This window comes from Raphanus sativus, chromosome 7, assembly GCF_000801105.2.
Source record: "Raphanus sativus cultivar WK10039 chromosome 7, ASM80110v3, whole genome shotgun sequence".
Lineage (NCBI taxonomy): Eukaryota > Viridiplantae > Streptophyta > Magnoliopsida > Brassicales > Brassicaceae > Raphanus > Raphanus sativus.
This window is the reverse complement of record NC_079517.1, coordinates 23634596-23648177: the sequence shown is the minus strand read 5'-3', so window position 1 is coordinate 23648177 and position 13582 is coordinate 23634596. Positions and strand designations below refer to the sequence as shown.

Sequence of the window (13582 nt, the reverse complement as noted above, 5' to 3'; positions counted from 1 at the left end):
TAGCTACCGGGCCATATTCGGGCCCAACAGTTACCTCACATCGATCGTTTGGTCGAGGCCACTGCTGGCCACCAGCTCCTGTCCTTCATGGATGCCTTTTCAGGGTACAATCAAATCATGATGGATCTCGACGATCAAGAGAAAACTGCATTCATAACTGAATGAGGGACCTATTGCTATAAGGTCATGCCATTCGGTTTAAAAAATGCAGGAGCTACCTATCAAAGGCTAGTGACTCAAATGTTCGCTGGCCAGCTCGGGAAAACCATGGAGGTCTATATTGATGATATGCTAGTCAAATCCTCAATTGGAGAAAACCACATTTCCCACCTAAGGGAATGCTTCGATATCCTCAACAAATACGATATGAAGCTCAACCCTGCTAAGTGCATCTTCGGGGTACCTTCAAGCGAGTTCCTCGGCTACCTCGTAACCGAAAGAGGCATCGAAGCCAACCCGAAACAGATAGCTACCTTTCTGAAAATACCGTCACCTAAGACAACCAGAGAGGTACAGAGATTGACTGGACGAATCGCAGCACTAAATCGATTCATATCCAGGTCCATCGATAAGTGCCTCCCATTCTACAAACTTCTAAAAAATAATAAGAATTTCTTATGGGACGAGAAGTGCGAGGAAGCCTTCAAGAAATTGAAAGCTTACCTCTCCGAACCTCCCATCTTGGCCAAACCAGTAATGGGAGAACCACTGTATCTATACCTCGCTGTGTCAACCGCTGCAGTTAGTGGTGTGCCGGTACGAGAAGAGCAAAACGAGTAAAGACCTGTCTATTATACCAGCAAGAGTCTGATAGACGCCGAAACTAGATACCCTACTATGGAAAAACTAGCTCTAGCTGTCGTAACAGCTGCCAGAAAATTGCGACCTTATTTCCAATCGCACTCAATCGTCGTAATGACTTCACAACCATTGCGAACAATTTTGCACAGCCCTAGCCAATGATGACGATTTGCTAAATGGGCAATAGAGCTCAGTGAATACGATATCGAGTATAGAGCTCGAGTAGCAGCAAAAGCTCAGGTCCTTGCCGATTTCATAATCGAGCTAGCTTCCGAACAACTAGACTTGGAAACGGAAGCTCCGAAGTGGAGTCTGTACATTGACGAGCCTCGCCAAGACAAGGTTCCGGCATCGGTCTAAGGCTGACCTCCTCAGCTGGAGAAACCATCCAACAATCCTACAGGCTTGGATTCAGCGCTTCTAATAACGAGGCTGAATACGAAGCATTAATTGCAGGATTAAAACTCGCCCTAAGCCTCGGAATTCAAGAGCTGAACGCTTATAGTGATTCACAGCTAGTAGCTAGCCAGTTCCACGGCGAGTATGAAACAAGGGACGAAAGAATGGGGGCATACCTAGAAGATGTCCGGAACCTCACTAAGCAGTTCAACAGATTTGAACTAACGAGGATCCCACGAGGAGAGAACTCCTCAGCAGACGCGCTGGCTGCTTTAGCGTCAACATCAGACCCCCTCGTAAAACGGATCATACCCGTAAAGGGAATCGAAAAGCCAAGTATCGACATAGCTACCAAAGCTGAGATCGATAGCAAGCCGAAAGAGCAAACGGAAGGTAGCTACCCCCAGACGGTAGCAACCCAAGTTTTTACAACGTACTGGTTCCCAAAAACCAGAATTCGTAGCTTTAAAAAGCATACCTCCGGGGGCAAGATCCAGACCTCGGATTCACCTGTCCACGCAGCCAGGACCAGGAGTAGTTCTGCTTTTGAAAGCGCATCCGAAGAAACGACCCAGACTCCGGAGAACAACACCAGAACTGGAGATATTCCTCAGAATTCAGACTCCTTCGAGCCTAATCCGACCAATATCTCCGGGGGCAATAAGACATCAGGTCACGACACTCAGGGACCTGAACAAGACACATCAGGTCACGACACTCAGGGACCTGAACAAGACCCGCCCTCATCTCTTCATGACAAAATCATTGGGAGAGAGGATTGGAGAATACCGATCATGCAGTACATCTTGTAGGGTAAGATTCCCCCTCAATAAGTGGGAGGCCCGAAAACTCAAAGCATTAAGCGCAAGATACTGCATAATCGAGTCAGCCCTCCATAAACGAAGCATTTCCGGACCTTACCTAAAATGCGTCCATGGCCTCGATGCTATCAATCTTATGAAAGAAATGCACGCATGCTCCTGAGTAAACCACTCTGGGGGCATAGCTCTAGCTATCCGAATCAAAAGACATGGCTATTTCTGGCCCACCATTATCGGTGACTGCGAGGTTTACTCCTCTTCATGTGATAAATGCCAAAGGCATGCATCGATTATACATCAGCCTGCGGAAAAAATTATCCTCAATATCCGCTCAGTACCCGTTCATGAGGTGGTCCATGGACATCGTAGAACCACTCATAACGTCAGGAAGAGGAAGGCAGAAGCTACGCTTCCTCTTGGTCTTGACAGACTACTTCACGAAGTGGATAGAAGCAAAAGCTTTCCAACAGATAACTAGATTCGAAGTCGAAGATTTGTGTGGAAAGACATTGTCTGCCGCCACGGCGTCCCGTATGAGATCGTAACCGATAATGGAGGACAGTTCATTTCTCGCGACTTCAAAGCATTTTGCGACAAGTGGAATATCCGCCTTAACTTCTCAACACCTCGACGACCTCAAGGTAACGGTCAGGCAGAGGCTGCTAATAAGTCAATATTAGCAAACCTCAAGAAACGCCTCGGAACCAACAAGAAAATCTGGTCTGAAAAGATACCTGAAGTACTTTGGGCATGACGAACCACCCCGAGAAAGGCTACAGAGGAAACCCTTTTCTCTTTAGCCTACGAAATGGAAGCTGTCGTTCCGGCGGAAACCTCCACTGGGAGCCTCCGTCGAGAGCTCTGTACGTCTGATCTCGAAGCTAACGACCAGCTCTTATCAGACAGCTTCGATTTAATCGATAAACGACAAGACCAAGTTTTGCTTCAGATTCAAAACTATCAGCAATCAATGGCCTGACATTACAATTCCAAAGTCAGGCCTCAACAATTCGTTGTAGGTGACCTAGTACTTAGGAAAGTTTTCGAAGGAACCAAGGAACCAGATGCTGGGAAGTTAGGAACCAATTGGGAAGGTCCCTACCGGATTATCCACGTGGTACGACCTGGCGTCTAAAAGCTCCTGAAGGTGCGAACCGGAGTACCTGAAATCATATCGTGGAATGCCACAAATCTGAAGAAATACTATCATTAGGTACTTAAATTCCTCGAATTACGTTAGGCTTGACCCTTTGAGTGGGTACGTAGGCAATTGTGTTATGAGTGCAACCCCAATCTCATTTTAACACTCTTTCCACCATGACGAAAGGGGCATATGTTTGAGAACATATAGCCCAAACAGGGATTGTATGATTATTGTGATACCAAGTATCCTATTATCAATAAAGCAATTATCTTCGATAACTTGACCTTCGAACAAATTCAGGTCTCTATGAACCTGAACTCAAGGTCTTAAAACCCTTTGAACAAATTCAGGTCTCTACGAACCTGAACCTAAGGTCTTAAAATCCTTCGAACAAACTCAGGTCTCTACGAACCTGAACCTAAGGTCTTAAAATCCTTCGAACAAATTCAGGTCTCAATGAACCTGAACCTAAGGTCTTAAAAACCTCCGAACAAATTCAGGTCTCAATGAACCTGAACCTAAGATCTTAAAATCCTTCGAACAAATTCAGGTCTCAATGAACCTGAACCTAAGGTCTTAAAACCCTTCGAACAAATTCAGGTCTCAATGAACCTGAACCTAAGGTCTTAAAACCCTTCGAACAAATTCAGGTCTCAATGAACCTGAACCTAAGGTCTTAAAACCCTTCGAACAAATTCAGGTCTCAATGAACCTGAACCTAAGGTCTTAAAACCCTTCGAACAAATTCAGGTCTCCGTGAACCTGAACCTAAGGTCTTAAAACCCTTCGAACAAATTCAGGTCTCCGTGAACCTGAACCTAAGGTCTTAAAACCCTTCGAATAAATTCAGGTCTCTGTGAACCTGAACCTAAGGTCTTAAAACCCTTCGAACAAATTCAGGTCTCCGTGAACCTGAACCTAAGGTCTTAAAACCCTTCGAACAAATTCAGGTCTCCGTCAACCTGAACCTAAAATCCTTAGTAAACTCGAAGGTCTTAAAATCCTTCAGGCGAAATCAAACTTCGACAAACCTAAATCTAAGGTCTTAAAAATCCTTAGAAACCACTAAAGGTCTTAAAATCCTTATCAAATCCCAAAAGGTCTTAAAATCCTTATCAAATCTCAAAAGGTCTTAAAATCTTTATAAATCTCAAAAGGTCTTAAAATCCTAAGCAAACTTCAATGGGTCTTAAAATCCCACAAACGAATTCAGGTTCCCATGAACCCCCTCTTAAGGTCTTCAGGGTAGCTCAGGTTCTTAAAAACCCGGAGCTAATCATAATATTTCAGGAACTCCTTCTAAGGATCCTCATAATCGAATACACTCAAAATCTTCGAGATCTGATAAGTCATTAGACATTGTATATAATAATCACGATACATGTCCTAACCGAAACTTCCACTTGACAAAAGTCAATCTCATCCAAGAAACGATCAAACCAAGTCAAATGACTTAATACGAAAAACAAAATCGAAATTTGAATAAAAGGGTTTAAAAGCCTCCCCATGCTAACGAGGGTTCAGAAGACCCTAAGGTTTAAAAGCCTCCTCAGGCTATAAGTCTGAAACGTAAACAAAGCCCATTGGGCAAAAGTCATGAAAAGCAACATTACAATTCAAAAAGAACCGCAGCTCTTAGACATCATTATCACGGGAGCTCATCCCGACATCCTTGTCTCCCTCGACTGGATCACTTTCTTTGGCTGGATCTCCCTCATCTGCCTCCTTGTCATCGCCCATCTGGGACGTCTCGACTGGAGCTGAATCAGGGCCCACCAAACCTAAGTTAGAACCATACTCTCCGGAAAAGGATAGATTAAACATGTTAATCTCGAAAGTACCTGAACTCTCTGAGAATTGAGGAATGGGAAGCTTGCAGGCCGAGAAGTCGGATACTTGCTCCTTTTCATACGCAATCGTATCCATCAGATTAAGCAAAGGAAATCTTCAATAAAGATAACTGTTGCTCGAGATCTCAACAAAAAGATTGATGCTCGGTGTCTAGGTCTAGCTTCCGAGATAAGGAATCTTATCTCGAAAGCTGGGGGCAACTGTTGGGCCCAAATATGACCCCCTAGCTAGTGATAGACAATAAGAAATGATAACAGGCCGTGAAAGGCCCATCATGAATTTAATCTTCAAAAACAGCTAAGTCAGATCCGGAGGCTGTGAGCTGGAGATGTTCATCAGAGAGGTCAAGGAAAAGAGGCAGCTCGTTGACAAGTAAACAGGCGCAGGACCCGGTCAAAGGGAAGCTGTTACAAATCCCTCAAATCACGGAGAGGATCTCGGGAACCTGTTGGTAGCAACCGACGGAGCTTGAGGCTATTTAAAGAAAAAATCAATCCTTATTCATTTGGACGATTATTCACATCATCTCTAGAGCAGTTTATTATCTTTGTAATCATCGAGAGAAACATCTTTTGTAACCCTTCTTTTACCACATTATCAATACAAATCATCATTCATTCTACAAGTTCTTACGGGATTCAGCCCACGATTATCTTTCCCTAATCCTTTCCTAAACTATAACCTGACCTAAAATCAGGAGGTGAGTTTAATCCCTCACAGGTAGCACTTAGATTTTAGTATAGTCTTGTATTCCCTTTGCTTGATAATAACTTAGAACTGGATTGACATAATTTATATTACAGCATTTGATAGGACCCTTGCAAAAGGCCATCATCAAATTGGCGCCGTTGCCAAATTCTAAGTTGATTGTGATAGTCACTTGCTTGAGACTAAGTCATTTTTATTTTCTTGTGATATTGATTCTCTTTCTTCTTCTATCTTTGAATTTCAGGTGTATGATCACAAGAAGCAGAGGTGTATCTAACTTGGTCCATACTGTTGAAGAGATTGCTACACTTGAGAGGGAAATAGCAAGACATATAAGAGAAGTAGAGCAACAGGCTCATTTGGAGAGATTGAAGTTTGATATGGAGCATCATCCTCAAGATGCCCAAGGAGGCAATGGTCCAAGAGCTGATAACCCTAGACCACCACGCCAGCCACAACACCCTCAGTGCCAAGCTAGAGCCATCGGAGCCTATGATCAGTCTCACATTCATGGTCATAGGTTGGGAATCAGAGCACCACAAAGTGGAGAACAAACATTTTGAGATCAAGTCAGGGCTGCTCAACGCCATAGAGCATAACAAGTATCATGGCCTTGCAGCTGAGGATCCTATTGATCACTTGTAAAAGTTTTAACAATATTGTGGTTTGTCCAAGACAAATAGTGTTTCTGAAGATGCCTTCAAGTTGAAGCTGTTCCTTTTCTCATTGGGAGACAAGGCACATCAGTGGGAGAGGTCCTCCCAAGTGACACTATCACTACTTGGGAGGACTATAAGAGAGCCTTCTTAGAGAAATTTTTCTCCAATTCAAGAACAGCGAAGATCAGAAATGAGATCTCTGGATTTCAACAAAAGAATCTAGAGAGCTTCAATGAGGCATGGGAGATATTCAAAGACTACCAAGCTCAATGTCCTCATCATGGTTTCCGCAAGGAGAGTTTGCTTAGCTTAGCACCTTCTACAGGAGAGTTCTACCATCTTGTAGAAACAGGCTTGACACTGCTAGCAATGATTTCTTCTTGGGAAGAACTGAGCATGAGGCAGAGGAACTGGTAGAGAACATGGCCAAGAGCGATTCAGTATACAGTGAGGAGTATGATAGGGCCAACAGAGGTGAAGATCAACAAACAAGGAAAGATATCAAGTCCTTGCAAGAGAATTTGGATTTGGTTCTTTCCAACCAAGCTAAGAAGGAGCAGAATAATTTTGTTGGTGATCCTAGTCAAGAGGCTCCTCCTAAGGTGAATGAGGTTGATGGTTTGGAAGGGCAGGAAGAGCTTTGTTTCATCAACAACAATGGTACTTGGCACAGGAAGGAACCTAACTTTCAGTACAACAACTACCAGCCAAGGTTTTATCCAAACAACCAGCAAGGAGGATACCCGCATAACCAAAACACTCAGCAAGGGAACTACCAGCCTAGGCAAAACACCCCTCTTGGTTTTAGGAACCACATCAATCAGTCCACTCAAGCTCAAGGAAGCTCTTCTCAAGCTAAAGCTCCTGATTCAAGTATGGAGTCAATGTTCAAGCAGATAATGGATGCTCAGTCTAGAGTAGCAAAGGACATTGGCCATGAGTTCAAAACGGTGCACTCCAAGATTGATACTAGCTACACAGAGCTGAACAACAAGATCAGGGCCTTGGAGAGCCAATTTGCTTCTTTGAACTCTCAGCCAAGTCGCCATAAAGGAACACTACCTGGAAAACAGGAGCAAAACCCTAAGGAAGCAATGAAAGCAATCACCTTACGAAGTGGAAGAGAGCTGCCTCCAAGAATCCTCATCAAGGATGATGAGAAACAAGGTGGGGAGGTGGCCATCAACATAGATGATGATGTGGTGATTGTGAATGAGAAGGTTGATGAAGAGATTCTGGAAAATATTGTTGAAGCTAAGGGTAAAGGAAAGGTGAGAGAAGAGAAGATAACAATGAAACAAGGTGAAGTTGCTACTCCAACAAAAGAGTCCTCTTTTGTTCCTCCTCCCTATGAACCTAAGCTGCCATTTCCCGGAAGATTCAAGAAGCAACTGTTGGAGAAGTACAAAGAACTTTTTGAGAAGCAAATGAGTGAAGTTCAGATTATAATGCCCATCATTGATGCCTTCATGCTTGTCCCTCAGTACAGCAAGTTCTCGTAGGATGTTGTGGCTGCTGAGAAGAAGGCAATGGAAGGAATGATGGTTCTTACTCATGAGTGCAGTACCATCATCCAGAGATCGACAATCCCTAAGAAGCTAGAGGATCCATGAAGCTTCACTCTACCTTGTGCCATTGGTCCTTTGTTGTTTGAGAGGTGTTTATGTGACTTGGGAGCCAGTGTTAGCCTCATGCCTCTATCTGTTGCCAAGAAGCTTGGATTCAGCCAATACAAGAAGTGCAAACTCTCTTTGGTGCTCGATGATCGCTCTGTGAAGTTTCCCATTGGTGTTTTGGAAGATCTCCATGTGATGGTGGGAAATTGTGAAATTCCTACTGGTTTTGTAGTGCTAGAGATGGATGAGGAAGCTAGAGATCCCTTGATCCTTGGAAGACCATTCTTACCCACAGCAGGAGCAATAATAAATGTGAAGCAAGGCAAGATTGATCTTCACTTGGGCAAGGAGCACATTCTCCACTTTGATATCAATGAGATAATGAAGAGGCCAACTGTTCAAGGGCAAATCTTTTACGTTGAGGTGATGGAAGCTTTAGCAGATGAGCTACTAGAGGAGTTGGCACTTGAGGATTCCCTTCAACATGCTCTTACCATTAATAGGGAATCCCAAGTGATAGAGAACAAGGAGAGTGCTGCCTATAGGAACATGCTGGATTCACACAAAAGGGTTGCTGGAATGGATCATTATGAGGAGCTACAACAAGAAACTCAGCAGGCTTCCTCAGCCACTCAGCAAGAGGACACCCACCAAGGTGATTGGAGTGAATTCAAGGCACCAAAAGTGGAGCTTAAACCCCTTCCCCATGGTGTAAGGTACGAATTCCTTGGTCCAAATGAGACTTACCCTGTCATTGTGAGTAGTGAGCTTAGTGAACATGAATTGTCTCAACTCTTGAATGAACTTAAAAAGTTTAGAAGAGCAATAGGATACTCACTAGAATATATCAAAGGGATATCACCCTCTTTGTGCATGAATAGGATACATCTTGAGGATGAATCAATGACTTCTATAGAGCATCAAAGAAGGTTAAATCCTAACCTGAAGGATGTTGTAAAGAAAGAGATTCTTAAACTCTTGGATGCTGGTATTATTTACCCTATTTCAGATTCTAAATGGGTATCGCCTATGCATGTGGTTCCAAAGAAGGGTGGTATCACTGTGGTTAAAAATGACAAGGATGAATTGATACCAACTAGAACCATAACTGGCCATAGGATGTGTATTGATTATAGAAAGCTCAACTCTGCATCTAGAAAGGATCATTTTCCATTGCCATTTATTGATCAGATGGTTGAGAGACTTGCAAACCACCCTTTCTATTGCTTTCTTGATGGGTATTCAGATTCTTCCAAATCCCCATACATCCCGATGATCAAGAGAAGACAACATTCACATGCCCCTATGGCACCTTTGCATATCGAAGGATGCCATTTGGGTTATGTAATGCTCCAGCAACCTTTCAAAGGTGCATGATGTCTATCTTCTCATATTTCATTGAGGATATAGTGGAGGTGTTCATGGATGATTTCTCTGTCTACGGATCTTCTTTTTCTGCTTGTTTGTCCAAATTGTGCAGGGTCCTACAGAGATGTGAAGACACCAACCTTGTGCTGAATTGGGAGAAGTGTCTTTTTATGGTCAAAGAAAGGATTGTACTTGGGCACAAGATTTCAGAAAAAGGCACTCAGGTGGACAAGGCTAAGATTGAAGTGATGGTTAGTCTACCCCCACCAAACACAGTGAAGGACATCAGAAGTTTCCTTGGCCATGCTAGATACTATAGAAGGTTTGTCAAGGACTTCTCAATGGTTGCTAGGCCAATGACCAAGCTGCTATGCAAAGAGGCCACTTTCAGCTTTGATTCAGAATGTCTTGAAGCTTTTAAGAAGCTGAAAGGTGACCTGGTTAATGCTCTTATTGTCCAGCCACCTGATTGGAATCTCCCATTTGAGATCATGTTTGATGCTAGTGATTTTGCTGCTGGAGCTGTTTTGGGGCAGAAGAAGGATGGCAAGACTCATGTGATCTACTATGCTAGCCAGACATTGAATGATGCTCAGATGAGGTATGCCACAACTGAGAAGGAGATGCTGGCCATTGTTTTTGCCTTTGAGAAGTTCAGAAGTTACTTGGTGGGGTCAAAGGTCATTGTCTACACTGATCATGCTGCTTTGAGACACCTCTCGGCCAAGAAGGATGCCAAGCCAAGACTATTGAGGTGGATTCTTTTGCTTCAGGATTTTGACTTAGAGATCAGAGACAAGCCCGAAATTGAGAATGGAGTGGCTGATAACTTGTCTAGGCTGAGGATTGAAGGTGATATCCCTATCGATGAAAGACTTCGTGAAGAGCAAATCATGGATATTAGGGCAGTGGTTGCAGTTTGTGAGACAGGCAAGAAGATTGAAGAGGTCAAGGCATCTAAAGAGAAGGAGCCTTGGTATTCAGATTTTGTGAATTACCTTGTCACTGGAAAGGAACCATTAGAGCTTGAAGGTTATGCCAAGAAGAAAAACTACAAGGAATTGAAGAGGTACTACTGGGATGAGCCATTTCTCTACATCCTTTGCAAGGATCATCTCTATAGAATGGCAGTGGTTGAAAAAGAAGTTGATGGGATCCTAAAACAATGCCATGGATCTTCATATGGAGGCCATTTTACTGCCTTCAAGAAAGTGGCTAAGGTTCTACAAGCTGGATTTTGGTGGCCACATATGTTCAAGGACCACACAAGATTTCATCTCAAAGTGTGACTCTTGCCAAAGGAGAGGGAACATCACTAAGAGTAATGAGATGCCTCAAAACCCAATCCTTGAAGTGGAAGTGTTTGATGTTTGGGGAATAGACTTCATGGTTGATAAGTGATGGGGGTTCACACTTCTGATATACCATGGATTTCACCCATTATCTACCATGGTATAATAGTATTTTATTATATAACTAATGTGTTTTCTAGCCTGTTAGGTATGTTTTCAGGTTCAGGAATGTTTCGTGATAAAGTGATGTTTTTGGAGCATTTTGGAGTACAAGAGATAATACACCCGAGTTGAACATTTATAACCAAGTCGGAAGTCAACATTTAGAGAAGAATCGATCGATACTCATCCAGAATTGTCGATCGATGTAGCTGAGAAGATCCGCGTACTAGAAGATTATAATCGATCGATACACAGCTAGTGTTGTCGATCGATATCGAGGACGAAATGGTTTAGCCGACTACTTCACCAAGACTTCACCAAATTACGAGATTGCCCCTGACGAGTTTTTAACCAAATGGAAATGCTTAAATATCCTGCTTAAGTGTTTTTGATGGCAAGCTTTGAAAAGCAAGAAAGAAAGCAAGCTTTTGCAACCAGAGAGAAAAGCAAGCAGAGAGTGTGAGAGAAAGCTAGAGTTTTATATGTTTTGAGATATTGGAGAGATCATTGAGAGATTTGTGATTGAACTCCATTTGTTTTCTATTCTCTATCTAATGCAATTCTTTTACCTATCTTGTGTTATAAATTGCTTAGCTATGTCTGAGTAGTCTACTTGTTAGATCTAGGGTTTAAATAGGTTTGTGGGATTAGCCCCAAACTATATTTGCTAGTTGTGATATTCATCAAATGGATTGTAACCTATGCTTGTTCTAGAGTAGCTAACTAGAGAATAGATCACTAGGATCCTTATATCTTGAATTATCTGTTTGAACTAGTTGTCTCCTTGGAGAAGAGCTAACCGCCCTCCTTGAGACCTAGTGTTCATTATCAGCTCGCGCCTAGGCATTTCTAGAAGCCGTCGATCGATATCCCAACTGGACAATCGATCGGCGCTGCAAAAGGTGTATCACTCGATATCTCTAAAGGATATCGATCGACTCTTTTTCTGGTCAAAAGATGACAGTTGAGATCAGAGATCTAGTTATTTAACCAGTGAGACATCACTGAGTGTTAAGCGGCTGAGTTCTTTAATATCATGCAAGCAACTTATTAGGCATTTATAGATATTATAATCTCCATTCCTGAATAATAGTCCTATGTCTAGCCCTCTTCATTATCATTTAAACAACGATCATATTGTTAGTTAGAGCAACTACCTTGCTCATTTTAGGATTGTCATTTACATTTCATCATAAAAACCAACTTCACCTAGGATTGATTAATTGATTAGATTTAATTGGTTCTCTAGCTCCTCGTGGTTCGATCCCTAAGTACTACAGCTGAACCTCTTATTTGAGAGAGTAAGGCTCTATAGGGTGATTTGAGAGCATATCAAATTTGGCGCCATTGCCGGGGAGCTATGATCGCCATTAGATTTAATTTTATCAATTTTAGGTTTTTCTTTTTCTTTAATCCCTTTCTGATTAAAATTGTTCTTGTATTTTCAGGTACATGCCCAGCAGTACCGGAAGCAATAAGGGGAATCAACTACTATTCTCAGAAGATCCTGCACACTTGAAACGTTCAATCCGCAAAGACCTACGCTCCACATCGATCGACAGAACCGCAATACTGTCGACTGATACTCACGTTCAACCGTCGACCGATACTCAGACACTACCGTCAACCGATACTCTTCGCCGTTCCACATCGTTCGACACTACCCACCGCACATCGATCGATACTAATCCGCGAGGCATGGTTGCGATTGTTATTCTCACGCAGGGCGAAAATGGAAACCTGTATGACCAGGATGGTCATCTGCGTAATGCAACAGGTCAGAAGCTAAATGCACAGGGAAACATAATCCCTGAACCAGAAGCTGAGGCTACCGAAGAAGCTCAAACACGATCATTGGCAGACTACAATCGTCCTGATGAGTACTACACCAACATATCAGCTATTCGACTTCTACAGATTCAGAAGCCGAACTTCGAGCTCAAACCTCAGTACTACTCTCTCATGTCACAAATACCCTACTCTGGGTTATCACACGAGGCACGTGCTGAAGACTTAAGGAGCAAAATCGCCACTTTCGCGCAAAAGCCTGGTGAGACTTTTAAAGACGCGTGGATCAGATTTAAGTTTTTCCAGCGAGACTGTCCACACCATGGATTCAATGAAGTGAAGCTGCTAAGCACTTTCTACAGAAGTATCACCTTGAGGTATCAGATGGCTCTTGATACTGCTAGCGAGGGGAACTTCAACACCAAGGAGAGGCTGTGAGACTTATTGAGAACCTAGCCAACAGCAGCAGCACCAAGAACACTGACTCTGATAAGAAGAAATCTGTTGCAGCCATCAGGGAGGACCAGATGAGTGAAGTCAGAGCTAAGATAGATGCTTTACATGCATTTCTAGGGAAGCTAGTCTGCTCAGCTGAAGAAGGAGAGGCTAGAGAAGATGATACAGAAGAAGATGTGAACTACATTGGAGGTACTGATTTCAGAAATATGGAAACCAGAGTGGCAACATAAACTTTTTTGGCAGTGGTCAGAAGAGTAACTACAACGAGAGTTCACAGTATCAGAAACCTTTCACCAACACCAGGAACAATGGCAACTCAGCTTACCAAAACCCACCACCACCCACCCATGAGAGTAAGTTTGATGCCATGATTGATTGAGTTCTTGAAGGACAGCAGAAGCTTACAGTAGACTTCAATGGAAAGATTGACTCTGTCTTCAGCAATCTGAACACAAGGATAGACACCATTTGTACTCAAGTTAGGAAGCTTGAGACACAAATTGTCCAAACTGAA

The 13582-nt window shown here is 42.9% G+C and overlaps 2 non-coding genes across 2 annotated transcripts; both read right to left on the bottom strand.

The window, feature by feature from the left end:
- Positions 1–6563: 6563 nt before the first annotated feature.
- On the bottom strand, positions 6564–6670 carry LOC130498282 (small nucleolar RNA R71). Its single transcript, XR_008937197.1, has one exon. It is a non-coding gene; the product is annotated as a small nucleolar RNA R71 (small nucleolar RNA).
- A 6160-nt stretch (positions 6671–12830) lies between these two features.
- Positions 12831–12938, bottom strand: LOC130498195 (small nucleolar RNA R71). Its single transcript, XR_008937116.1, has one exon. It is a non-coding gene; the product is annotated as a small nucleolar RNA R71 (small nucleolar RNA).
- Positions 12939–13582: the final 644 nt, after the last annotated feature.